Consider the following 25,627-nt stretch of genomic DNA (forward strand, 5'->3'; position numbering starts at 1 on the left):
GTCGTTTCTACTGCAAGCTTCAACTCCTTTACTAAGATATGTCTTGCATGAAACATAGGTTAAACCACCATTTCTGCTCAAGATCCTATCTTGGCCATCTTGAAGGATCATAAGCAATTGAATGCATCGCTGAAAATTGTCCCCTCGATACTTAAAACTAGTTACAGTAAAATATCAGATGACTCTGAAGTATAAAGGGAGTTGGGGAACCATTGTTGGGCAATTCCCTTCTACTTCTGGTATTAAATTTATCTTTCACAGAATTACCCAGGAACATGACCCATTCTCATTTGATTGCCACCCCATAAAATGTAGCAAAAAGTAGTATGAGTTCCTAACAAGTTTCAGTTTTCAAGTTAGTGGTACATCCATTCGAGTTACATTAAGCTCACCAGCAATACATACAGGCAACCCCGTTGGCAAATTATAAACTTAATATAATCACTAAATATGATTTACAGCATTTCTAAAATAATTAACAGGTGTGCTGCAGTGATTTTGAGATTGCAATTGAGTCTTAGAGTTTAGATGATGGTTAAACCATTCATCCTTCATTCTTGCCTTATATAATGTCACCAAGCACTTCAATTAGATTCCTACTTGTAACTCACTTCAAGTATTCACTATATTTTTATTTATAAGCCATCCAAACCTTTTGGTTCTATTCCAGTCTAATAAATCATTGTAACTTAATTAAATAAAAAAGGCAGTAGTAAACCAAAAGTGTGCTTTATGGATTGGACATTATGGTAGGCTTCAATGTTCATTTCACAGACCAAGTCCTTTTCAATCCATAAAGTAGGGTTTGTGTACAGGCTGCCTCTAGATAATAGAATGAATGCATAGACAGAGATGTAAAACTAGCCAAAACTATATTGGAACTACAAACTCCTGTATCATTTTTTATATAACTGAATACATAGAGTTCCTGAATAAAGTCTCCATAGTTCCCTAAAAAGCTCAATTATCATTTCCTACTCAGACAATGTTATTAGTTCTGGCATTTTCTGTGACTGTAGGTGGCACTTTGAAGTATGAGCTAAGATAAGCATCCAATCTGTCTCTCATTTCACTTTAACCTCCTTCAGGCCGTATAGCAGCTGTGAAATGTCTCAGCTGGATTCATAGGCTAGATAATGCATTGGGGTTATAACCAGGATTGCAGCAGCAGTGAGGCATTTAACATTACTATTTATAGTAAATTCTTCACTGGCTGACAATGGAAGAATCAGGGACAATAATGCTTGCTAGAAACATGTCCTCACTTACACCAATTAACAAGCTACCTAGGTCTACATCTTTACAACTGCCTATTTATCCTAGATACTCATGTTTACAGCGTCATTGAAACATTCCATGACATCGATCCATGTCATTATTTGACAGAATGTTTCAAGCATTCCACTATGACTAAAGTTCTTTACTACCCCATTCTAGATATTACCACCCTTTTTATAACAGATGAATAGAGAGATTCAGGGATGCAATAGATTTCTTCATTAAAAGTTAACTGCAAAAAGCAATAAAGAAGACTAATGAAATGCTGGACTTCACATGTGATATAAAATCCTGTGCTGTGCGGGGGACGCATCCAGGACAACCATAGGTGCAGGAATTGTCCTCAGTTGGAGGAGCTTGAGCTCTGGGTTCTGGAGCTGAGCAACAGCTGACATCAATATAGTCCATCTGTGAAGCTGAATATTTCATGGTAGCACATTTCAGGAGGTGGTTACTCGCAGCTTAAGAGACTGCAAACCAAAAGGAACTGAGTGACTGTCAGAGAGACATAAAAGAGCAGGCAAGTAGTTCAGGACACACCTGAGAGCATTTTACTCTCTAACCAGTATTTGATTTTGAATACTGATAAGGCTCTCCTCTCGGTTCCTTTGGGGAGTGCAGTCAGAGCCAAGAACAAAGCACTATGGGTGGGTCAGATGTACAGGGAGGGAGGAGAAAAGCCAAAATAACACTAGATATAGAGGAGTAATCAGGTGTTTCTGTGGCAACAGGCATCATTCCAGGATGGCATGTTGCCTCCCTGGCGTCAGGGTCAAGGATATCACTGAGTGGCTTTCCAGAATATTCTGGGAAAGAAGGGTGGAAAACCAGAGGTCATTCTGCACATTGATATCAGTGTCATATGAAGGAAAATGGCAGAGGTCTTGCAGGCAGATTTTAAGGAGTTGGGGGAGAGATTAAGAAGTAGGACCAGGATCTCAGGATTGCTACTGATGCCACATGCTAGTGCCCGTAGAAATAGGAGAATAGAGCAGATGAATGTGTGGCTGGAGAAATGATGCAGGAGGAAGGGCTTTAGACTCTTGGAGCTTGGAACCGGTTTTGGGGAAGTTGGGATCTGTACAGGCCGGGCAACTTTCACCTCCACTGGGCCAGGACTAATGAATGTCTTCATGGGCAGGTTTGCTAATGTCGTTGGGGAGGGTTTAGACTAGTTAGGCAGGGAGTGGGAGGATAAGCATAGATTAGAAGGGAAAAAAAGCAGAGCTGGAAATGGATTAAGAAAATTAGCACAAGAGTTTGGAAGGCAAAGCAAAGGTTGTAAAATAGTCAAAAAGGAGTCTCTTTGCACTTAATGGCATATACCCATGTTAAGGATTTAACACATTTGACTCATACGAACACACGATTTAGGAGCAGGAGTAGACCACTCAGCCCCTCACGCCTGCTTCACCATTCAATAAGATCATGACTGATCTGATTTTTAACCTTATATTGCCTAACCCCAATAACCTTTCACCCTTTTGCCTATCAAGAATCTATCTACCTCTGCCTTAAAGATATTCAAAGGCTCTGCCTCAACCACCTTTTGAGGAAGAGAATTCCAATGTCTCATAACCCTCTGAGAGAATTTTTTTTTCCTCATCTCTGTCCTAAATGGGCAACCTCTTATTTTGAAAGTGACCCTGAGTTCTAGATTCCCTCACACGAGGAAACACCCTTTCCATGTTCAACCTGTCAAGTTCCCTCAGGATCTTATATGTTTCAATAAAGTTGCCTCTTACTCTTCTAATCTCCAGCTGATACGAGCCCAGCCTGTCCAGCTTTTCCTCAAAAGGTAACCCTCCCATTCCAGGTAATAATCTAGTAAACTTTCTCTGAATTGCTTCTAATGCTTTTAGATATTTCCCTTAGTAAGGAGACCAATACTGTACACAGTACTCCAGATGTGGTCTCACCAATGCCCTGTATAACTGAAGCATAACCTCCCTACTCTTGTATTCAATTCCTCTCACAAATTAGCAATAACATTCTATTAGGTTTGCTAATTACTTGCTATACCTGCATACTAGCCTTTTGCGATTCATGCACGAGGATACCCAGATCCCTCTGCATCTCAGAGCTCTGTGGTCCATCATCATTTAGATATTATGCCTTTTTTATTTGACCTGCCAAATTGGACAACCTCACATTTTCCTACATTACACTCCAGTTGCCAGGTCTTTGCTTGCTCACCTAACCTAATTATATACTTTTGTAGCCTCCTTATGTCCACTTTGCAACTTACTTTCCTACCTACCTTTGTGTTATCAGCAAATTTAGCGACCGTACTATCGGCCCCTTCATCCAAATCACTAATATCAATTGTAAAGAGCTGAGGCCCTGCACTGATCCCTGTCAACCAGAAAATGAGCCATTTACGCCTACTCTCTGGCCAGAATTTTTCACACGCCGGTTGGGCACACACCTGACCTGAACGAGCGTAAAATGATGCGCAATGACATCAGGCGAGCATCCAATGTCATCATGCAATCGGGTAATATTTCCGTCAGCGGGCATGCGCAGCAGTCAGCAGCATGCCCGCCAACAATTAGCAGGCCTATTAAGGCCATTAAAGATCTAACTGAATTAAAATTTTCACTGCCTTTACGGTTAGCGGGCAGGCGAAGAGGCCAAGTGACCTTTGGATTTTTTAGGAAACCTCATCCATGAGTAGGATAAGGTTTCCAACAGCAACTAAAAATTAATTACAAATTTTAACATTTCATTCATAATAAGCTGCTGCTTGTGTGACAGTCACATGAGGGGACTTGTTTTTTAACACTTTAAAATTCTTTATTTTTAATTTTCAAAAATCTTCATCTCCCTGAGGCAGCTCTGTGCCTCAGGGAGCTTTTTTTTGCACACATAAGCGAAGTTCTCCATGCCCCCCCCCCCCACCTCCCCCACCAACACTGGTCTTAGTTGGCCTGCCAGCGTGAAATCGTGGTCGCAGCCCAATCATGGGCAGTGGTTGGCTTCCCAACTGCTCCTGCTCGCCCCCCACCGGGCCTGCCCAATGAGGACAAAATCCTGGCCTCTGTTTCCTGTTAGCTAGCCAATCTTCTATCCATGCCAATATGTTACCCCCACATCATCAGCTTTTATTTTCCATAATAACCTTTGATGAGGCACCTTATCAAATGCCTTCTGAAAATCTAAGTATAGCACATTTACCAATTCCCCTTTATCCACCGCACCAGTTATTTCTTCAAAGAACTCCAATAAATTGGTTAAACATGTTTTCCCTTTCACAAAGCCACATTGGCTCTGCCTGATTACAAGTGCCCTGTTATAACATCTTTAACGATAGCTTCTAACATCATCCCCATGACAGACGTTAAGCTAACTGGCCTATAGTTTCCTGCTTTCTTTCTCCCTCCATTTTTGAATAAAGGAGCTACATGAGCTATTTTCCAATCTAATGGAGCCTTCACCAAATCTGGTGGAGTTTAGAAAATTAAAACCAACGCATCAATTGTCTCACTAGCCACTTCTCTTAAGACCCTAGGATGAAATCCATCAGGATCCAGGGATTTATTCACCCACAGCTCCAACAATTTGTTAATTACTACCTCCCCCAGGTGATTGCAATTTTCTTGAGTTCCTCCCTCCCTTCTAATTCCAGATTTACAGCTACATCTGGGACGTTACTTGTAGCCTTCATAGTGAAGATCAACACAAAATACCTACAATTCATCTGTCATCTCCTTACTTTCCATTATTAATTCCCCAGACTCACTTTCTATAGGACCAATGCTCCCCTTGTTAACTCTTCTTTTTAAAATATCTATAGAAACTCTTACTGTCTGTCTTTATATTTCGAGCTACATTTCTCTCGTACTCTAATTTTTCCCTCCTTATTAATCTTTTAGTCATTCCTTGATGTTTTTTATATTCTGTCCAACCTTCTGATCTGCCACCTCTCCTTGCACAATTGTATGCTTTTTCTTTAAGTTTGATATTATCCTTAACTTTCTTGGTTAGCCATGGATGGTGGAATCTTCCCTTGGAATTTTTCTTTCTTGTTGGAATGTATCTATTCTGTGTATTCTGAAATATCTCCTTAAATGTCTGCCACTAGATCTCTATTGACCTATCCCTTAACCTAAATTGCCAGTTCACTTTCGCTAGCTCTGCTTCATGCCATTGTAATTGCCTTCGTTTAACTGTTAGACCCAGTCTTCTTTCCCTCAAACTGAATGTAAAATTCAATCATATTATGATCACTGCTACCTCGGGGCACCTTCACAATGAGGTCATTAATAAATCCTATCTCATTGTACAGTACCAGGTCCAGTGTAGCCTTCTCCCTGGTTAGCTCCAGAATGTGCTGATCTAAGAAATTATTCTTAAAACATTCTATGAATTCCTCATCTTTGCTACCTTTGCCTATCTGGTTGTTCCAGTCTATATGTAAATGAAAATCCCCCATAATAATTGCTGTACTTTCCTGACAAGCTCCCACTATTTCTCCTTTGATACCCGTCTTACTGTTAGGAGGCCTGTACATCACTCCTACAAGTGACTTCTTGCCTTTATCATTCCTCATCTCTACTCAAACCACTTCCAATTCCTGCACTTTGGCTATCATTTTCTGTTGTGTTAGTGTTGTCTTTAATTAACAGAGCCACTCTTCCACACTTCCTAACTTCCTATGCCTCCTGAAAGTCACAAACCATTCAATGTTTAAGTCTGTATCTAAGCCATCCTGTAGCCATGTGTCTGTAATGGCTATTAGATTGTACTTTTTAAAAATCTCTATTTGCACTATTAGTTCATCTGTTTTGTTTTGAATGCTACATTCATTCCTTTTATTATTGTTGTAACCTCTAGCCTTATCTTTTGGTTTACTCTTCAACTTATGCTTTCTTGTCCCTTCCTGTCATGGTTGGCTTAGCATTTTCCAAGTTAATACCTCCTCTCCCACCTTGTTTCTACTCTTTAATTTACTACATCTTCTCACATTTGATATCCCTTGCCCCCATGGTTTAGTTTAAAACCCTTTCTACTTACCTAGTTAAGTGATTCGAAGAACACTCATCCCAGCATGGTTCAGGTGTAGGCCATTCCAACAGTCCAGCTCCCACTTTCCCCAGTACTGGTGTCAGTGGCCCACAAACTAGAACCCATCTCTCCCATACCAGCCTTTGAGCCATGCATTAATCTCTCTAAGCTAGCTTCTTCTCCAACCAATCAAATTATTTTTGCTGTGATGTCATTATTTGTTCTCCCACATTGTTTTCAATCTTCCCTCTGGCTCTCCTCTCGCACTGTTTTCAATCTCCCATCTGCCTCTTCTCTCGCACCGTTTTCAATCTCCCATCTGCCTCTCCTCTTGTACTGTTTTCAATCTTTCCTCTGCCTCTCCTCTCGCACTGTTTAAATCTCCAATCTGCCTCTCCTCTCGCACTGTTTTCAATCTCCCGACTGCCTCCCAACTTGCATTGTTTTCAATCTCCCATCTACCCCTCCTCTCGCACTGTTTTCAATCTCCCCTCTGCCTCTCCTCTCCACTCTCGCTGTTTTCAATCTCCCCTCTGCCTCTCCACTCTCGCTGTTTTCAATCTCCCATCTGCCTCTCCTCTCGCACTGTTTTCAATCTCCCATCTGCCTCTCCTCTCACACTGTTTTCAAGCTCCCATCTGCCTCTCCTCTTGCACTGTTTTCAATATTTCCTCTGCCTCTCCTCTCGCACTGTTTAAATCTCTCATCTGCCTCTCCTCTCACGCTGTTTTCAATCTCCCCTCTGCCTCTCCTCTCCACTCTCGCTGTTTTCAATCTCCCATCTACCTCTCCTCTTGCACTGTTTTCAATCTCCCCTCTGCCTCTCCTCTCCACTCTCGCTGTTTTCAATCTCCCCCTTGCCTCTCCTCTCCACTCTCGCTGTTTTCAATCTCCCATCTACCTCTCCTCTTGCGCTGTTTTCAATCTCCCCTCTGCCTCTCCACTCTCGCTGTTTTCAATCTCCCTACTGCCTCTCCTCTTGCACTGTTTTTGATCTCCCTACTGCCTCTCTTCTCACGCTGTTTTCAATCTCTGTATATAGAAATGATTTAGACTTGAGTGGTATATATAAATGATTTAAATGATTTAGAGTTGAATGTAGGAGGGTTGATCAGTAATTTCGTGGATGACACGAAAATTGGTGGGGTGGTAAATAATGAGCCTTAGGTTACAGGAGGATATAGACAGGCTGGTCAGATGGACTGATCAGTGGCAAATGGAATTTAATCCGGATAAGTGTGAGGTGATGCACTTGGGCAGGACAAACAAGGCACGGGAATAAACGATGAATGGTAGGACCCTGGGAAGTACCGAGGATCAGAGGGACCTTGGTGTGCATGTCCATCAGTCCCTTAAGGTAGCGGGACAGGTAGATAAAGTGGTTAAGAAGTCATATGGGATACTTGCCTTTATTAGCCGAGGCATAGAATATAAGAGCAGGGAGGTTATGCTGGAACTGTATAAAATGCTGGTTAGGCCACAGCTAGGGTATTGCGTGCAGTTCTGGAATCTGCATTATAGAAAGGATGTGATTGCACTAGAGAGAGTGCAGAGGAGATTTACCAGGATGTTGCCTGGGCTGGACAGTTTTAGTTATGAGGAGAGATTGGATGCACTGGGGTTATTTTCCCAAGAGCAGAGGAGATTGAGGGGGGTCATGTCTGAAGAGTATAAAATTATGAGGGGCATAGATAGGGTAGACAGGAAGGAACTTTTCCCTTTGGTGGAGGGATCAATAACCAGGGGGCATAGATTTAAGATAAGGGGCAGGAGGTTTAGAGGGGATGTGAGGAAGAATTTTTTCACCCAGAGGGTGGTGGGAATTTGGAACTCACTGCCTGAAAGGGTGGTAGAGGTAGAAGCCCTTGTAACATTTAAGAAGTACTTGGATGTGCACTTAAGATTCTATGGCATACAAGGCTATGGGCCTAGTGCTGGAAAAGGGGATTAAAATAGTTAGGTACTTGTTTGACGAGTGCAGACTTGATGGGCTGAAGGGCCTTTTTCTGTGCTGTAGACCTCTATGACTCTAATGTCCCTATTGCTTCTCCACTCTCACTGTTTTCAATCTCTCCTCTGCCTCTCCACTGACACTATTTTTAATCTCCCTACTGCCTCTCTTCTCACACTGTTTTCAATCTCCCTACTGCCTCTCCTCTCGCATTGTTTTCAATCTCCCTACTGCCTCTCCTCTCGCATTGTTTTCAATCTCCCTACTGCCTCTCTTCTCACCCTGTTTTCAATCTCCCTTCTGCCTCTCTGCTCACGCTGTTTTCAATTTCCCATCTGCCTCTTCTTCTTGCACTGTTTTCAATCTCCCATCTGTCTCTCCATTTGCGCTGTTATCAACCCCCCGACTACCTCTACTTTTGCGCTGTTTTCAATCTCCCGACTGCCTCCCCACTCTCCCTGTTTTCAATCTCCCGACTGCATCTCCACTCGCCCAGTCAATGAAAGAGTTAAAAATTTACCTCACCTAAAAACACAGCTAAAAATCCTTTGCAAAAAGCAGAGAGACATTAATTTCATACACATGCAGACACAAAGGCCTTGGGAAAAAGCTTTTCCAAACAAGGAGGCAGGTGCTAATGCTGCAGCTGCATTTCACAAAAGCATGTTTTTTGATCCTCAAGAAACACTCAAACAAGGAAGTCTATTCTAAAGGCAGCAGATTTTCTTTAAATTAGAGACTTAGGTACATAAGTAAGTCAGCTTTGCATGGCCATCATTGAGTTGAGATCTTAGATAGATTTCACCATAACTGAGACAAAGGCAGAAAACTACACTTTATACTTTTGATTGTGAGTAGAAAAAAACTAATTGTTATTTTGTTAGGAACTAGAGATAGTTTAAGTAAGTTATATTTGCATTGGTGGGTGTTAGGAATTAGTTTTAGCTTTAAGTTTAAGTTTGATTTGTGTTCCTGTACTGCAGCATTAAGAAAAGAGTGAACTTGAGTTTTAGTTTCGCTTTAAAAGAACCTCATTGTAATGAGGTTTTATGACTCTTGAAGGGAAGTTAAAATAAACACAAGGGCCAAGATTTCCCTGTCGGCGAGTGGGGGGTGGGGCCCGCTTGCAGATGCGTAAAATGACGTGGAATGACATCGGGTGGACACTGTCACATGAGCTGATACATGTCAGGGGAATTTCTTTTTCCTATTGTTAACATTTTAAAATTTGGCGCCAATCTCCCTGAGGCAACACTTAGCTTCAGTGAGATGAGTATGCTCTCTTGTGCGCATGTGTGAAGGAGCGCACTCTCGGTTTAGGGATTCCCCCTGCCTGCACAGGGAGCGCACAGCGCTTCCTTGCAGACGTCACGCTGGGCAGGCCTTAATTGGCCTGCCCACGTAAAATGGCAGCATGTCACCAATCGGGGGTGCCGATCGGAGGGGCGCCTCCATGTGCCTGTTCCTAAACTTCCCCCCCAATAGGGGGAAAATTCTGCCCAAGGTAGAAAAAAGCTGTACTGTTGCCTAGCAACAGGAGATCCATATAGAGAGACAGAGAGAAACAGAAAAGCAGTTTGAGTTCAGTTGGTCATTATGCTCTAAGGTGAAGAAAGCCGTTTAAGTCTCTCTCTAACTAGATATACTAGTGGGTTGCTAAGAAAAATAAGTCTTAGAATCTTAGATGAGTTGCTCTAAAATTAAAGTAACAGTGAATGTCAAATCAGTTCTGGACCTCAAGCGAGATACCAAGTTGTCAGCAGTCTACTGGGAGAGGGAACTCTGGGGAGCAGGTCTTAAAGGAAAAAGAGACCTTCGAGTTAAAGGAAGAATAGGAATCTGGAAAAAGTACTGTTAAGTGAAGTCAAGAATGAGAAGCAGAGGAAGGCTCCAAGCTTAAAGGGAGAAAGCTGCAGGATGCAAACATAAAGCAAAACAGGCTTGTGAGAAGCCAGAAAATCCAAGGAGACAGCAAGAGGCTGGTAACTCCTTACTATGGGCATGTGAAGCAGTGGTGTTCTGTTAGCATGACTGAGTATCTTAGGGGAGAATGCATGGAAGGCAAAGCTAGAATGCACATGACGATCCAGGGGAGAGGAACATCAGAAGGAAAGGTCAAAATCCTGGAGGTAGACCCTTGTGGAAGGCATCCAAGAGAAACTGTTGTTTGAGAGAAGATTCCAAAGCAGGCTCTTCAAGAGTGGAGATTGGAAACCCTCGTGTGAAAGACAGAGTTCAGTGAGACCCATTGGCTCACAGTGTGACAAGCGTCTGGATGGAGTTGAAGAGGGGTCCATTGCATCTGTTTGGGATGGCATCTGTCACTTAGTTTCAGAGTGTGGTGTTCCTGACCACAGGTGGCTTATTGGTTTACATGGACTGTGTACTTACTGGGAAAAATTTTCCAATCGGCGAGCGGGGGCAGGGCCCGCTCGCCGACATGTAAAATGACATGTGGTGATGTCTGGCAGGTGTCCCGATGTCACCATGCGTCATTTAGATTTTCAGTTTGGCAGGCGCGCTGCCGACTCAGCTGCGTGCCCGCTGAACTGTCAAAGGCCTATTAAGGCCTGTTAAAAACTAATTAAAATAATTGAACGAGCTGCCTGTCCAACCTTAAGGTTGGCGGGCAGGCGAAGAGCCCAGGCGGCCTTCGCATTTTTTATGAAACCTCATCCACGGGTGGGATGAGATTTCATGAAGTGTTTAAAAATTCAATAAAAATGATTTAAAAAATTCATTGACATGTACCAGCTCATGTGACACTGTCACATGACTCAGGGAATCTTGGAAATTTGGGAATTTGAATTCAGCTATTTAAAAAATCTGGAAATATATACTAGCATCAGGAAGCGTAACCATGAAGCTGTTGAATTATCACTAAAAACCCAACATATTTACTAATAGCTTTTAGCTTAAGAAAACCTTGGGCCACATTTTGGAGGGAATGAGTTGTCATTGATTGGCATGGAGGGTATGATGGGTCATGGGGGCAGTGGTCACGGGGCGAGAAGGTTTGAAGATGAGGGCTAGAGGGCCTAAAAACTTCTGAAATAACTGGGATGAGGTCCTAGAGAACTGAGTGGGCCTTCTAGCCAGCCCACCTCAGCACTCACCTGGCCCACTGGTGCCTACACTCTGCTTCTGTGATCGGCAGGCCCAACTCTATCCCACCACCAGCACAGTCCAGAGTAAAAATTGCGCAAATTGGGGCATCTATTACCAAGGCATCTCTGGAAATTTGGGAAATTTCCAGGCTCAAGTAATCTGCTTTGTCAAAAATCCAGCCCCTTCTGGCTGTACCTAGTCTGACCTACATCTGACTCAAGTTCCAAACCAACATGGGAGACCGTTTAGCCACTGAATTGTATCACACTATTCAGGCAGGCAGCAACTAGGGATAGGCAATGAATGTCAGGTTCATCAGCAATACCCACACCCATATGTTATTTTTAAATTTCCAAAGAGCATACATAACAATTGTCTGATCTAAGTCTAGGCAGCTGACAACACTATCAAAGATTAGAGGCCTTTCTATAGTTGCCAACTTCCAGGTTTGTCCTGGAATCCCCAAGAATTGAAGATAAATCTCCTGGGCATCACTGGGAGTAACCCAAGAAGAAAATATCATTAAGGGCTTTAAAAATGACATGGGGTCTGATCCACCACTGCCATGCCGCCAACTTAATTTTTCATTCTGAGCCCACCATTGTGATTTTGACTTTTTGGCACCCACCTGATTAATTCACCCCACCCATAACATGTCCCACTCTCAGAGTATTCATTAAATTCCACCCATCATCTCTTTGCCTATTCGACTAAACCCTTTCGTAATTTTGAAGGCCTCCATTAGGTGATCCTTAAGCCTTTTTTATTCTAGAGAAAAGATCCCTACTCTGTTCAATATTTTCTGAGAAAGACTGTAGATTACAACCAAGGTACAAGTGTAGCCAGTTTGCCAAAACTGTAGCTCTGTTGCCTGGCACAAGAGCAGTCCCTACAGTGTGACAATTCCAGATCTTCAGGTTCAATCATATGCAGAAGTTGCAACCACACAGACTGAGGAGAAAGGTGCTGGCTGCTGTGGTCTATTGGTGTCCCTTGTACTTGCACACCTAATAGCAAAAATAAGAATGTTTTAAAAGCCTTTTCTTACTGTCTTCTTTAGCTTCCTTAATTCCACCTTCCCTTGCCTTCCTTAATTTTGCTTTCTGTACTTGATTTTACATTGAATTAAATGTTCTAATTCATACTTCCTGGTTTAAACTCTTCATGGACTGCATTTCCATCCTGGAGGTGGGTAGTGAGCATCATGAAATTTCCCAACTTGGCGGCCCCCTTCAGGGGAAAGTGCCTGCAAATGCAGGATTTTCTTTCTGAGTGGGGGATGGGGTGCATGCTAGAGTAGGGCCCTCCGCTGCCATCCCTGGAAAGTGTTTGGGGGCTGCTACAGGGGCTGCTAAGCCTGGAGGCAGGCTGTTTAAAAGGCCCAGCTTGGTGCTCTGGGACTTTGCCATAGTTAAATGTCAACCTATGACACATCTATGCCCATTTAAGTATATACTTTATACATACCAATGGGCCCTATAGTAACAATGTCATGTGTGAAAAAGCTTTAGAAAAAGTAATTCATCCACAATTTTCTTTCAAAAAAATTATTTTACTAAAGTCCTATAAAATTGTCAATCAACCAGCCATTTAAAGTATCAATAGCAGATACTGCAAGCACTTGGCACCTCTTTATCTTGTATAAACAAATATTGAGCAATTGAGATATAGATCTAAGGGAGAAAACTATCAGTTAAGCAATGGTTTCACTTTGGCACAGCTGTTTCAATAGACTAATGCATGTCTGGGTTCTGAGCCATGAAAGCATAATGAGGTTTGGCTGAGAGCCCAGACATCCATTAGTCTGTTGAAGCAGCTATGCCTTGTCAAAATTTAGGTGTGTTGGAAATGGGGCCTGGAATCCTAAAAATGGGACCAGGCTGCTATTTCAGACAGTCTGAATATCCCCAAATCTTGAAAAATCCAGCTCTATGTTTCAGTGAGGATTCTTCAATCTGATTGCTTGAAGAGATACAATGTTGCTTGTCCTGCTTACCACAAGCAACAGAAACCCTTTAAGGGCACCACATTGAAAAGGATCTCCAAACAATGTAAGTTGTCACTCAAAAATCTACAAAAGGTCTGTGGCCAGATGTATGCATAATGAATGGCAAGCGCCATTTCTTTGCTGCTGACTGTAAAATCTGGGCCCCTATCTCAGAAATATCCACAAGCCTTTATGCCCTTTTATATTACAGCACGGCACACTTGGGGTGATTGGTGAATAAAGATGAAAGTGGACCTCCACAGCCAGTCATTCTGCAGAAGTTTGGTTATTTATGTTCAGTTTTGTTGCAGATGGGCATAAGAATCATACTTGCAGTCAGCAGTGCATCATCAAAAGGAAAGTGCTGTAAACTGAAATAAAATAACATATATAGTCAGCACTAATACTTAAAATATTTGTGTGACACACTATAAGCCTCAGATTCCACTGAGATCTTGCAATATGGCATCACAAACATTTGTATGATACACTCTTTGCAAGTTCACTCTTTGCCCCTCATCTCTATGTGAAGGAGAATTTGCTATTACTTCTTTATCAGAGAAGTTGAGAGAACCAAGTAAGTTTGTAGCACAATCACAGTTGTGCCTATGCCTGAGCAATCCAAATCTAATTCCACTACCCTGCTCATAGCCCATGTCTTCTTCTCATTCAACGTTTAACCACTTTTTGCTTAAAAGCATGATAGTCTCTTCCTCAGCTATTGTTTGTAGCATTCAATGCTCCAACAATTCTCTGTATAGTTTAGAGAAACGTTTCTCATCGTCTCTGTAACAGTCTTAAATTGGTAACCCCACCTTGTTGCTAACTTCATAACCAGATGAAATATTCTTCCCCTACTCGCCCTATCAAAACTGTTCAATTTTTAAAAAATCCTCATTTTAAGCATCTCCAATACTTGCAGCATCTCAAGTTTCTCTTTATTACTACAGTTTCTTATCCCTGATATCATCTAGGTGAATTTGCACCATATGCCCTCTGTGGTAAGAAAGCATAACTTTACATAGGCAGTTTCCAATATAACTGTTAACATGGGTATTTGTTGTGGTGACAGAATTCATAGCTTTAACATGACTGAATTACATCTGTAAGATCTGCTAAATATAAGTAAAGAGCAAAAAACTGATCCAACAATGATCCTTCCCAAATTTGTGCAACACCCATTAAATTTAACTTTTTCGGTGGGATTTTCCGCACCCGCCCACCTCCGCGATCTTCCGGTCCCGCCGCAAGACAATCGGCTTCTGGCTGGGGCGCCACCTCGGCGACAGGGCCGGAAAATCCTGGCATTTGTTTCCTGTTTGTCAACCAACTTTCCATCCATGCTACTACATTTCCTTTTCTATCACACATCTTATATTTTGTAACAAGCTTCCTATGGGGCACTTTTATCAAACACCTGAAATCCATATACATCACATCTAAATTCGCTTTGACTAGTCAATATGTAACTTTTGCAAAAATGATTAAATTGACCAAACATGACTTGCTTTTAATAAAACCTTGAATTTTACTAAATACTAATTTCACCAAGCTTGCATTTCCTCCACCGCTCAAACGGAATTCAAGTAAGCAAAAAGCTTTTGATAACTTAAAAGCTTCAGTATTTTGAGTTAAGCCTACAGTGAATTATATCTGTTCTGAGTATGAAACCCATTATCTGCACCAAGTCATTCGCAGTGAACAAACACAATGAGGGAACTGTAACAATTTTTCAGTCATTTTCCCCCCCTTTTTTTAAAGTTAAAATCATTTTTGGATCTCTACCTGTCCTGTTTATAGCAAAGCTTAAGTCAGCACTAGGGTTGCTGCTCCCTGCTCTATCATGTAACCCAGCACTATACGCTAATCCAGCCCTCTCAGAAAATCCCACTTCCATTTCCCACAAGACATTGATTCCACTCTTCAGAAAATGCCTCCTCTCAATCCTTCCTCAATGCCCACTCTTAATGCCCTATACATGAACTGCAGGCAGCAGACCAGGCTGGCACCAGTATTAAGGTGCACTTTGAGGAGACACATCTGCATCACTTCAGCAACAGAAGTCACAAAAGGCTTGTGAATCATTGTTTGCAATTAAAGGTTTGGGCCTTGAAATTCAAATGTGTTGAAGAAGAAAAATATCATCGTAGTTATAGTTACATTTCTCCTGTAAAGATATTCATTGCTATTGAGTGCACAGAGAGAATGATTTGCATTTGAGACTAACAAATCCATGTTACTTTGACAAATTGTTACTGATCTTATCAAGGAAAATTATGCAACTGTGATAGATGATTAGAATGTGATTATTAACTCAAGGTCAGGGCAATCATTAACAACTTAATGAAGTGACTGTATATGAAGGATCAGCAGTCAGAAAAATGAAAATTACAAAGGAATTTTGTGCTTAAGGATATGAATGCAGAAACCACTGCTGGGTATAAGTACAAAGGCAGAAGAACAATGCCCAGGAGTACAGGGGCATAGAAAGACAATGAATAAGTACTTTGGAATATTTCACTACATTAAAGGCGTCATGTATACTTTTTATATAAATGCAAGTGACTGTGGTTGTTGTTGTTGAACCACAGCAAGTACCACCCAGCTAACAAGTCCATTATAACAGAGCCAGTTTTCTAAACTGAGGCCACCTAGAGTAAATGTCCATTTTAGGGAGAATGCACAGATCCCATTTAATGGCCGCTCAGATTGCTGCCATTGAAGTCCTGGGCAAGAATGTTTAAGGCTGCCTCTTCTGGCCTGTAAACCTTTTGGACTGGTCCACAGGCAAGCATTTCACAGGGATTTGCTGATCTGAGTGACAATACTCAGTCTGCATTCGTGTTGATGAGCCCATGCAGTGAAGGTCCCAAAAATAGTAGGGAAGGAAGGGATCTAAATAATCCTGCTGTCTCTCATGATTACAATGCATATGTGGCCTCTGGTCAGATGACTGCATATGTGGGAGAAAGATGGCAGGGTCAGAATGTCATGCAGAGGTCCATTTTGCAGCCATTTGATGACAACTGCTACTTTATGCATGAAAATAATTTGTACTTGGTGGAATCTTTGGGATGGGAAGGGGGTAAAATGTTGAAAGGATTCTGCATGAAATGGGCAGATGCAATTTTATAAGGTCTCGCAAGTCAGATGTTTTTGCATTTGCCAGCCAGCCAAGGGTTGGCAGGAGTTATCTCTTCCTAATTCAGCCACTGCTGTTGTTGGTTACCTTTATAACCTTGGCTGCCCCGGGTGCATTCTGCTTCTGTGTCTAGCTTGATGGTGCCTCTTTGCAAAGCAAGGTTTTGCAAAATGGAGCATGCCACCACTATCCTTGACACTCAAACCAGTCCATGTGCAGATTTCATTTGCATTCAGGCACCTGATAAATGCCTTACAAATTTCAAAAGCATGTTCTATGATGTCTCTGGTAGATGCATGGCCCCTCTTTGTAGGACTGCTCAGCTGTTTATCTGGGAAAGCACTGAGATGACTTTAGTCAAGCCTATAGAGGGTAGACCTAACCTTTCAGGAAGCAGTCAACATTTGTCCTTCTGAATCAAAGTGTTAGCATGGTGCACTGCCTTTATTTGAAAGCATTGTGGTATTTTACTAGAAAATGAGCATTGACTTGCATGATGCACTGTTGCTGGTGACAGATGAGTTGAATATTGAAGGAGTGGCAGCCTTTCCTACTGATGCAAATGACTGTTGATGAACAAAATGCATATGTTAACATGGGTTCAGCCAAAAGCCCCTTGTCCTTTGGGTACTCCATCTACTTTGTAAAATTGTAGTCTGAGAGCTAAATGTACTGGCATGCCTCATAAGTTACAGACATTTCCTTTATTGTGGAAGAAACAATGTTGTGTTTTTTGTTCACTCTTTATTGAATGTTGATGTTAGTGTACAATGTTGTACTCACCACCCTGTGGGACATGGCTGAACTTACAGACTCAGCTGGTCCTCTCTTCTATGCATTGTAAAGGACATTGTCTGAGATCACTGTCAGTGCGAATAATTGAAATTTAGACAGGTTAGGAGAATGGGCAAAGAAGTGGCAGATGGAATACAATGTGGGGAAGTGTGAGGTCATGCACTTTGGTAGGAAGAATAGAGGCATAGTCTATTTTCTAAATGGGGAGAGAATTCAGAAATCTGGAGTGCAAAGGGACTTGGGAGTCATAGTCCAGGATTCTCTTAAGGTTAACTTGCAGGTTGAGTTGGTAGTTAGGAAGGCAAATGCAATGTTGGCATTTATTTCGAGAGGACTAGAATATAAAAGCAGGGATGTGCTGCTGAGGCTTTATAAGGCTCTGGGCAGAACACATTTAGAATATTGTGAGCAATTTTGGGCCCCGTATCTCAGGAAGGATGTGCTGGCCCTGGAGAGGGTCCTGAGGAGGTTCACAAGAATGATCCCCGGAATGAAAGGCTTAACCTATGAGAAACGTTTGAGGACTCTGGGTCCATACTCGATGGAGTTTAAAAGGATGAGGGGGGATGTGATTGAAACTTACAGAATACTGAAAGGCCTGGAAAGAGTAGACGTTGGGAAGATGTTTCCATTAGTAGGAGAGATTAGGACCCGAGGGCACAGCTTCAGAGTAAAGGGAAGACCTTTTAGAACAGAGATGAGGAGAAACTTCTTTAGCCAGAGAGTAGTGAATCTATGGAATTCATTGCCTCAGAAGACTGTGGAGGCCAGGTCATTGAGTGTAATTAAGACCGAGATAGATAGGTTCTTGATTGGTAATAGGATCAAAGGTTACGGAGAAGGTGGGAGAATGGGATTGAGAAACGTATCAGCCATGATTGAATGGTGGAGCAGACTTGATGGGCCGAATGGCCTAATTTCTGCTCCTATGTTTATGGTCTTAAATGTTGTAGATGAACTCAAAGCCCTGTAAGTACTCTGCCAGCCAACACCTTGAGATACATTTGGACAGTATTGACGTAGCCCTTTTGGCTCCTCATTTCTTACCTTCACTGGCTGTCCCCACCAACACCAACCTTCACCACATCCAGGATGCCAGTTCCTTCCTATTTCAGTCCTCCATGCCCCTGACTCCACCCTCTGTCCTCCCTTGGATCCATGCTCCCATCCTCACTCCACAACCCTCGTCCCCATCCCCACGCTCACCACTGACTCACCTTTGCCTGTCCTGAGCCTCCATGCAAGTTGCGATTCTCCTCTGCCTTATGCCATAGAGTTCATGGAAAACCATTGACTTCAGACACACCTGCACAAAGCCAAATGGTGCACACCACCTTAAACAAACATGAAAACAAACATGAACCAGGGGCGATGAGATTCTCATGTGCTGCTGACTTAATATTAAAGGTTGGAATTTATTTAAAAGAGTTTTTCACTAATGAGTATGCATGGCATGCAAACGTATTACAAGTACGAACCAACCACAGGCCAGTGTGAGGCCCAACAAGCTGCAAACGTGCCGCTGACTTTATTTCTGCATCTCAACCCACCATCAGGAAATCAAAATTTCGCATTTTGACTAATTCAGTCACACCACATGCCACATTTCCTGCTCTTGTTGGCTCCATATAATTCCCCATATTTTAATAGTTTGACTAGCATTCCTTTAATTCCATTTCTCTCTTCTACTACCTCCAAAGAAAGACATTTGGAGAAGTATTTCCAAAGGCAATCCCACAGTATCCTCTATACAATAGGTAAGGGCTCAGAAATGAAGAGCATTGCCACTGCAGAATCCAAAGTAAACAGGTAACAAGTGGTAAGTCAGGAAGAGAAAGAAATAGTGCAAAATCATTGCAAGATAAGGATTTTCCAGCAACTCCAATATTTCCTTCTGTGTCCCTTTAAATTAATTCAATGTTCACAATTACATCATAGCAACATGGTTTGTGTTATGGGCAGGGGAGAAATGGTAGGATGGTTTCCCCCTTTTTCCACCTCTCACGTAACTGGAGACAAATGTGCTATAAAGGAAATGTTTTTTTAACCCCTAAAGTGCTGTGGCTTTCAAGGACAGACAGGTTTTCTTGAAAAAGGTACATATTTATTTCTCAACAGCACATGCTCATACACTTACAGGGACACATAGGCCAGAAGCTTCGACTCGGCGAGCGGGGGCAGGGCCCACTCGTCGACACATAAAATGATGCGCGATGATGTCAGGCACGTGTCTCGATGTCACTGCGCGTCATTCTGATTTTCAGTTTGGCAGGCGCGCACCGGAGTTGGCTGCACACCTGCTGACCTGTCAAAGGCCTATTAAGGCCACTTAAAACCTAATTAAACCACTTAACATAGCTGCCCATCCAACCAGCTGGTATATTTTGCTGGTCTGGATCTGCTGGATCTGTTTGACTGAGGCTTTCAAAATGTTTTTGAATAAATGTTCCTCATCACAAGTTTTCTGTCAGATGACCATAGTATGCTTTCCATTGTCCACACAAATGGTTTCTGATGACTTAAGCATTGACATACAATAGGTTTTGAGTGTCACTGATTCCCATCTCCTTGTGATAGAATGGGTTTCTTCTTACAACCATTCTGTGAAATTCCATTCTGCAACCAAGAAGTCTGCAAACCCATTGTAAACTAGCTTCTGCAGTTATTTGGACAATAGCAGCCACTAAATCCACAGGAAAGATTTGTTGCATTTTAAGCCTTCTAAATGAAATTTCCCAAAAGGTTGTCGCATTTCAACATCCTGTCCTTCTGCGGTTCTAGGTATGTTAGCAGAGCAGAAAAGAGTTCACCTGACCTCTTAATTCCATTTTGTTTCAAAGCAGAGTCCTCATTCTCCATTTTGTTTTTAAAAGTAAATAGTCCATTTTCCATAAATCCATGAGTATGACTCCATGGGCATGACACCTGTTATTTATATGGTAAATGTAAATGAAGCCATGATAATGGAAAATGTGATGCAGAATGTTACACTGTCACTGCCACTTTATTGAAAATGCATTGGAAAATGGAAGGGCCCTTCTAGTTCCTATTACTACTTTCAGCATATAAGTTGGTCGATATAACAATGGCAGTTTCACAGGCCAATGCATTTTCTACTCTCCCTGTCCAGAAATGCCATTTTAGCAGCAATAGTGATATGAGAAGATCTGTTCCTTTTGTATATATTTGGTATAAACTGATATGTAGGGCTGATTCCTAACTTGAATATTCGTTTGATGGTCAGAGATTATTTCCTCAAATTTCTCTTTTCTACAAATTTTTCTTTTCTGCGGCAGAGATTTGAATTAGTCATCAGACAAGTTTAACTGCTCAGCAAATTATTCAGATTTCTGTCTCCTAGTTATTGTCTCACAAGAGAAACCCATCTCCAGCAAAATATAATTCACAAAGGTACTGACGCTCTGCAAGATTTAGTGTTCAGCGTTTGAGCCTATTTCATCAGGCATGAAATAGCTCATCTTCAAATCAGGCGAATGGCATTTTTGGTGAGGGTATTACAGCTTCATCCACTTGAGACTTTCAGGTTAAGATAGCCAACTCTTTTAACATATATATGTAATATACACACATTTGTCATCACAAGAACATAAATAAAGGGAGTAGGGGTAGGCCACAATTAACCCTTGAGCCTGTAATGCCATTTAATAAGGTCATTGCTGATCTTCGACCACAACTTCACTTTTCATTCCAATCCCTACATCTCTTGATTCCCTGAGTCCAAAAATGTGCTCAACGACTGAGCATCCACTGTCCTCTGAGTAGAGAAATTCAAAGATTCACAACCTCCCTCCTCATCTCTGTCCTAAATGACTGATATCTTACCCTGAGACTACGACCATTAGTTCTGTACTCTCCAGCCACCAGAAAAAGCCTCTTTGCACTGCAAGTGACGTCCCTCTAATTTATTTTTTGTTGTGTGTGGCCTGTTCAATTCAATGCCTGGTGCCTTTAAATTTTTATGCAGCCTCACGGGAGGTGTTTTAAAGGGGACAACTTGTGGGCAGCCTGCGAGATACCTTCCAGGTTTCCTTTCCTCCCCTTCCCTCTTCGCTTGAAAGCATACTTCTGTCCAGGTGCAGTTTGTGGCACTGAGAGATGTCTAATAATTTCCCAAGTAACCATTGTTTATGTCAATCCTGACATTGAATGTTTGGTAGGCAGTTCAACTAGGGGAGACATCACAAGGTGGCTTCACATCTGCACATCCATCAAGTATTCAGGTGCAGAAATCATACTCAATTTATCCTTCTGCCAACTGTAGCACCTTTAATATCAACTTGGTTAAGGACAATAACTCAGCAAAGAATTAGCAAAACCTTCCTGATCTGAATGACTCAACTGGACAAACTCACTGAATTATTAGATGAGCCCCAGTACGGCAATTGTCTTCAGTGTTCCAGCTAGCGAGAGGAATTATCAGGCAGTATTCCTGATCACCAACCACTGACTCATGTTGGAAAGTGTCCACTTTTGGATCTTTCAGATAAAAGAGCTAAATTAGACTTTTCAGTGTTCCTGTGAGTGTTTTATTTAAGCACAGAGCAAAAATAAGATTTTTGAAGATAAAGGTTAATAAAATGTGTGTTGTTAGTCAGTCATGGTGAAGTCTCATTTAAATGATTATAAATATTTAATACCTGCAGTGGAAATCTTATTTCATGCATGAATTGTCGACCACTTATTCAGCAGTAATAAACTTCTCATTATGCAGTGATACATAAAAATGGTCTGCAAAATATTCTTATGTATTTGTCAGAAGGATGTCAAAGAACATTTTTAATGAGACCATAATGGTTGGAAAACATTCTGATATTTAACATCAGTATTTCACGATGAGAATGACAAGTTTAAATATCACTTTTGCAATGGAATGTCCTACTCATTCTACAAGATAAAACAATACTAATTGCTTGTATTTCCTCTCACAATCAAACAATTGAAGCAAGTGCCTTCAGCTGTCTCAGTCCTAAGCTCCACAATTGGTAAAATGGGGAATACATGTTTGGGTAATAGGAGAGAGGGGCTGCAAGATTAAAAACAGTGACAGCAGATTCCAGTTTTTTTGAAGGTGATTGACCCACTAGAGCCTTCTCGTTGCTGATATGTTTATGTGATTGTAATGTGGAATTTAAACACATGGACTGCACAAAAGTTATAAACAAGGTTTGTTTATTCCACTGGCATCAAAACTGTATAAACTTTCAAAGGAAAGTTCAACTCCAAGAAACAAACAAATTACAGAGAATAGCCACTGCTGATGCTCCACATCTCTGTCCTAGTCGGGGCCTGGACTCCTCAATGCAGCCACACACCAGCCTTGTTCAGCTCCCCAGCTCCAGGTTGCAGTACTGCTCTATTTCTCTCTCTCTCTCATAAGGCTTCTGAGACTCAGGCTGCTGCCAGTCGGTCTGGTTAGGTTTCCAATTCCCTTCCTGCTCCTTAGCCACTCTCAGGCTCTGCAAGCTGCCCTAGGTTCCTGCCACATGCTCTGGATCAATCTTTATTGCTTTCTCCCTCACCTCCTGGCTTCTGGCTCTGCCCCTCAACTTGTCAAAGACACTGTTCTCTGCAGGGAGGGACCCATAGGGGCTGACCAGCTCCCCTGCTCAGTGCTCTCCCCAGACATCACCACCTGCTAAAGGAGGGTCCGCTATGCACTTCCCTGCTTGTGATTTGCCATCCTACCAACTGGACATATCACATGATGACTGTTATTGAGGAATCATGTGGCAGGTTTGATTGAGCTATGGGAGCTAGCATATTGGTGAGAAGTGGCAGCATTCTCTTGGGGCATCACTGATCTAGGAAAATGATACAGGTTGGATTGATGTCCAGTATTTGCTCAAGATCACTTTCACAGCCCCTCTTCTGATCTGGCACTTCCAATAACACCCAGGCTCTGTGATGGGTCAGCCACATAGGGATCTAGATTGGTCATGTCTCCAGGGACTGCATGATCAGCAGCACTGGTTGCTCCAGTTGCTGCTCTTGCTGAGCACCTCAGTGTTTCTATTTCTTTTGCCGGACTTGTAACTTCTCTGGTGAGGGACGAGGAATAGAGTTGCGCTGGACGGAGTCGCCAAGCCTGACATCTGTGGTGTATGTGATTGTTGATGGCAGTCTCTTTGTAAGTGTTACAATTCCAGCACCTCTTTGGAGTATTCCTCGGACATGCTCAGTCATGAAGCTTACTGTAGAAATAGAACAGTAAGGATTGGATTTGTGCTTTTTGTGCAGCAATCTGTTTTGCCTGCCTCTTCAGCCTGAGGTCTACATCTCCGATTGTGCTGACAGTTACTTCTCTGATGGTGGCCTCTTTCCTGGTCTTAGGAGTTGAGTCTTCCCCATATGATCCAGTTGATGTATTCCCGCATATCAAAGGACAGTCGGGATTTATCACTGTTGAGTCTCTTCAGCTCCCTCTAGATGTCTTCATCCCTCTCCGCTTCAGCTAGGCAATTTTTCAGCTGCATATCCCTGGTTGATTTGAAGGAGGGACCCAGGAGGATGATGCGGTCGAACAACTTCACCAGCTCCAAGGATATGGAGACCAGATCCTCTTCTTAGTCTTTCTTGTACTCATAAAACTTCTGCTGCAGTTGTGAAAGGATACTGCTGTCCCCAAAAACCTGTGCCCCAGAAGCTCAAAGATCTGCCACGGTCTTCTTTGGACATCTGTACCTCTCCCCATTATTTCCCGGTGAGCTTTCCCCCTCAGGTGCTCCATCATAAATGCAGCCTGCTCCCTCTCATTGAGGCCCCTGGATTCCATTGTCAGCTGTGCATCCTTGATGCAGTCCTCAGCTGCCAGGTCATTGGACATCCATAATCTCCACCCGCCCCCTAGTTGTGCCCAGGTTCCTACCACAGGTAGAATATCTGTGATGGTATATCCGTCCTTCCCCTGCTACATTACAGGAGGGCACGCTGGGAGCCACTTTGTGGTAACTGCTTCATCCTGTGAAGTCTGCACCTCTGCTTGAGCTGCAGCTGCTTCGGCCTCCCTTGCCGACAGGGCCACTCCCAGTTCCTTCAGCATCCCACTCGATCTCAGCCAGGCACCTGTCCACCATGACCTGATGACTGTATTGTGGAATCTTGCCAACTAAGCCAAGATGTACTGTGTGATTTAAGCACACAGACCACATGAAGGTAATAAAATAAGGTTTATTCCACTGACATCAAAACTGTATAAGTGTAGAGAAAGTGTAACTCTAAGAAATGAACCACATTCAAAGACTGTTCACCGCCGATGCTCCAAATCTCTGTCTTACTTGGAGCCTTGGTTCCTCAACACAGTCACACACCAGACTTGTTCAGGTTTGTTCTGTTTCCCAGCTCCTGGCTGCAGTCCTGCTCTGTCTTTCTCTCTCACTGTCTCAGACTCAGTCTTCTCAGACTAAGGGGTGCTGCCAGTTGGCCTGACTAGGTTTTCAATTCCCTTTCTGACTCCTTAGCTGCCCTAGGCTCCTGTCACACTGCCATGGATCAGTCCTTGCTGTTTGCTCCCTCACCTCAAGGCAATCTGCTCTACCCTTCAGCTTGTCAAAGATACTGCTCCCTGCAGGGAGGGGCCCAAAGGAGGTGACCAGTTCCCTTGCTTGTTGCTCTTCCCCAACATTGCCACCTGCTCCTGGAGGCCCTGCAATATAATTATTAAATATTTTACTTTTACTATTTGCAATCTTTTGAGATTCACATTACCATGTTATTGTTATACTACATATATTAGCGTGTAAACTTTGCTTTCTATATTTATCATTTCAAATAGATAATGGCAACAAGTGCAGAGTAGGATTAATCCTTATGGATGCATCTCTGCTAAAAACATATTATAGAAGAGATACAGTAATAAGGTCCTCTAATGGAAATATTATACCATTGTCAGGAAAGGTTGTTATGTAACAATCTGAAATTGTAACAGCCTTCCTCTTCCCATTAAAATAATTCACAGCCTAAGGGCAGCACCCCTGCCTTTTGAGGAAATGATTTAAGAAAATTGTTTAAGGGTGATGCAGTTTTAACTACTGCCATTTGACCACTATTACCATACTAATCTTTAAGGTGGAAGTCTGGATGTGCCTAACAGTTACTACTAATACTGCTGCTTACATTCAGGTGGAAAATGAAATTCGGGCCATGGGTCACTTTACACCAGAGAGAAGTATGATTCATGGAAGAATTCCCTTGATGGGAATTTCTTCTTGCACATAAAAAAAATGTCTGCCCTGGTCAAACTTACAAAAAACAATTCTTCTTCCATAATTTATGCAAGTATTTGTTGTGATATCGCTTTAAGAGAGAATATGCTAATGAGTAATTAGCCAGGATATAAAGC

The sequence above is a fragment of the Carcharodon carcharias genome, chromosome 9 (genome assembly GCF_017639515.1).
Source record: "Carcharodon carcharias isolate sCarCar2 chromosome 9, sCarCar2.pri, whole genome shotgun sequence".
NCBI classification, from domain to species: domain Eukaryota; kingdom Metazoa; phylum Chordata; class Chondrichthyes; order Lamniformes; family Lamnidae; genus Carcharodon; species Carcharodon carcharias.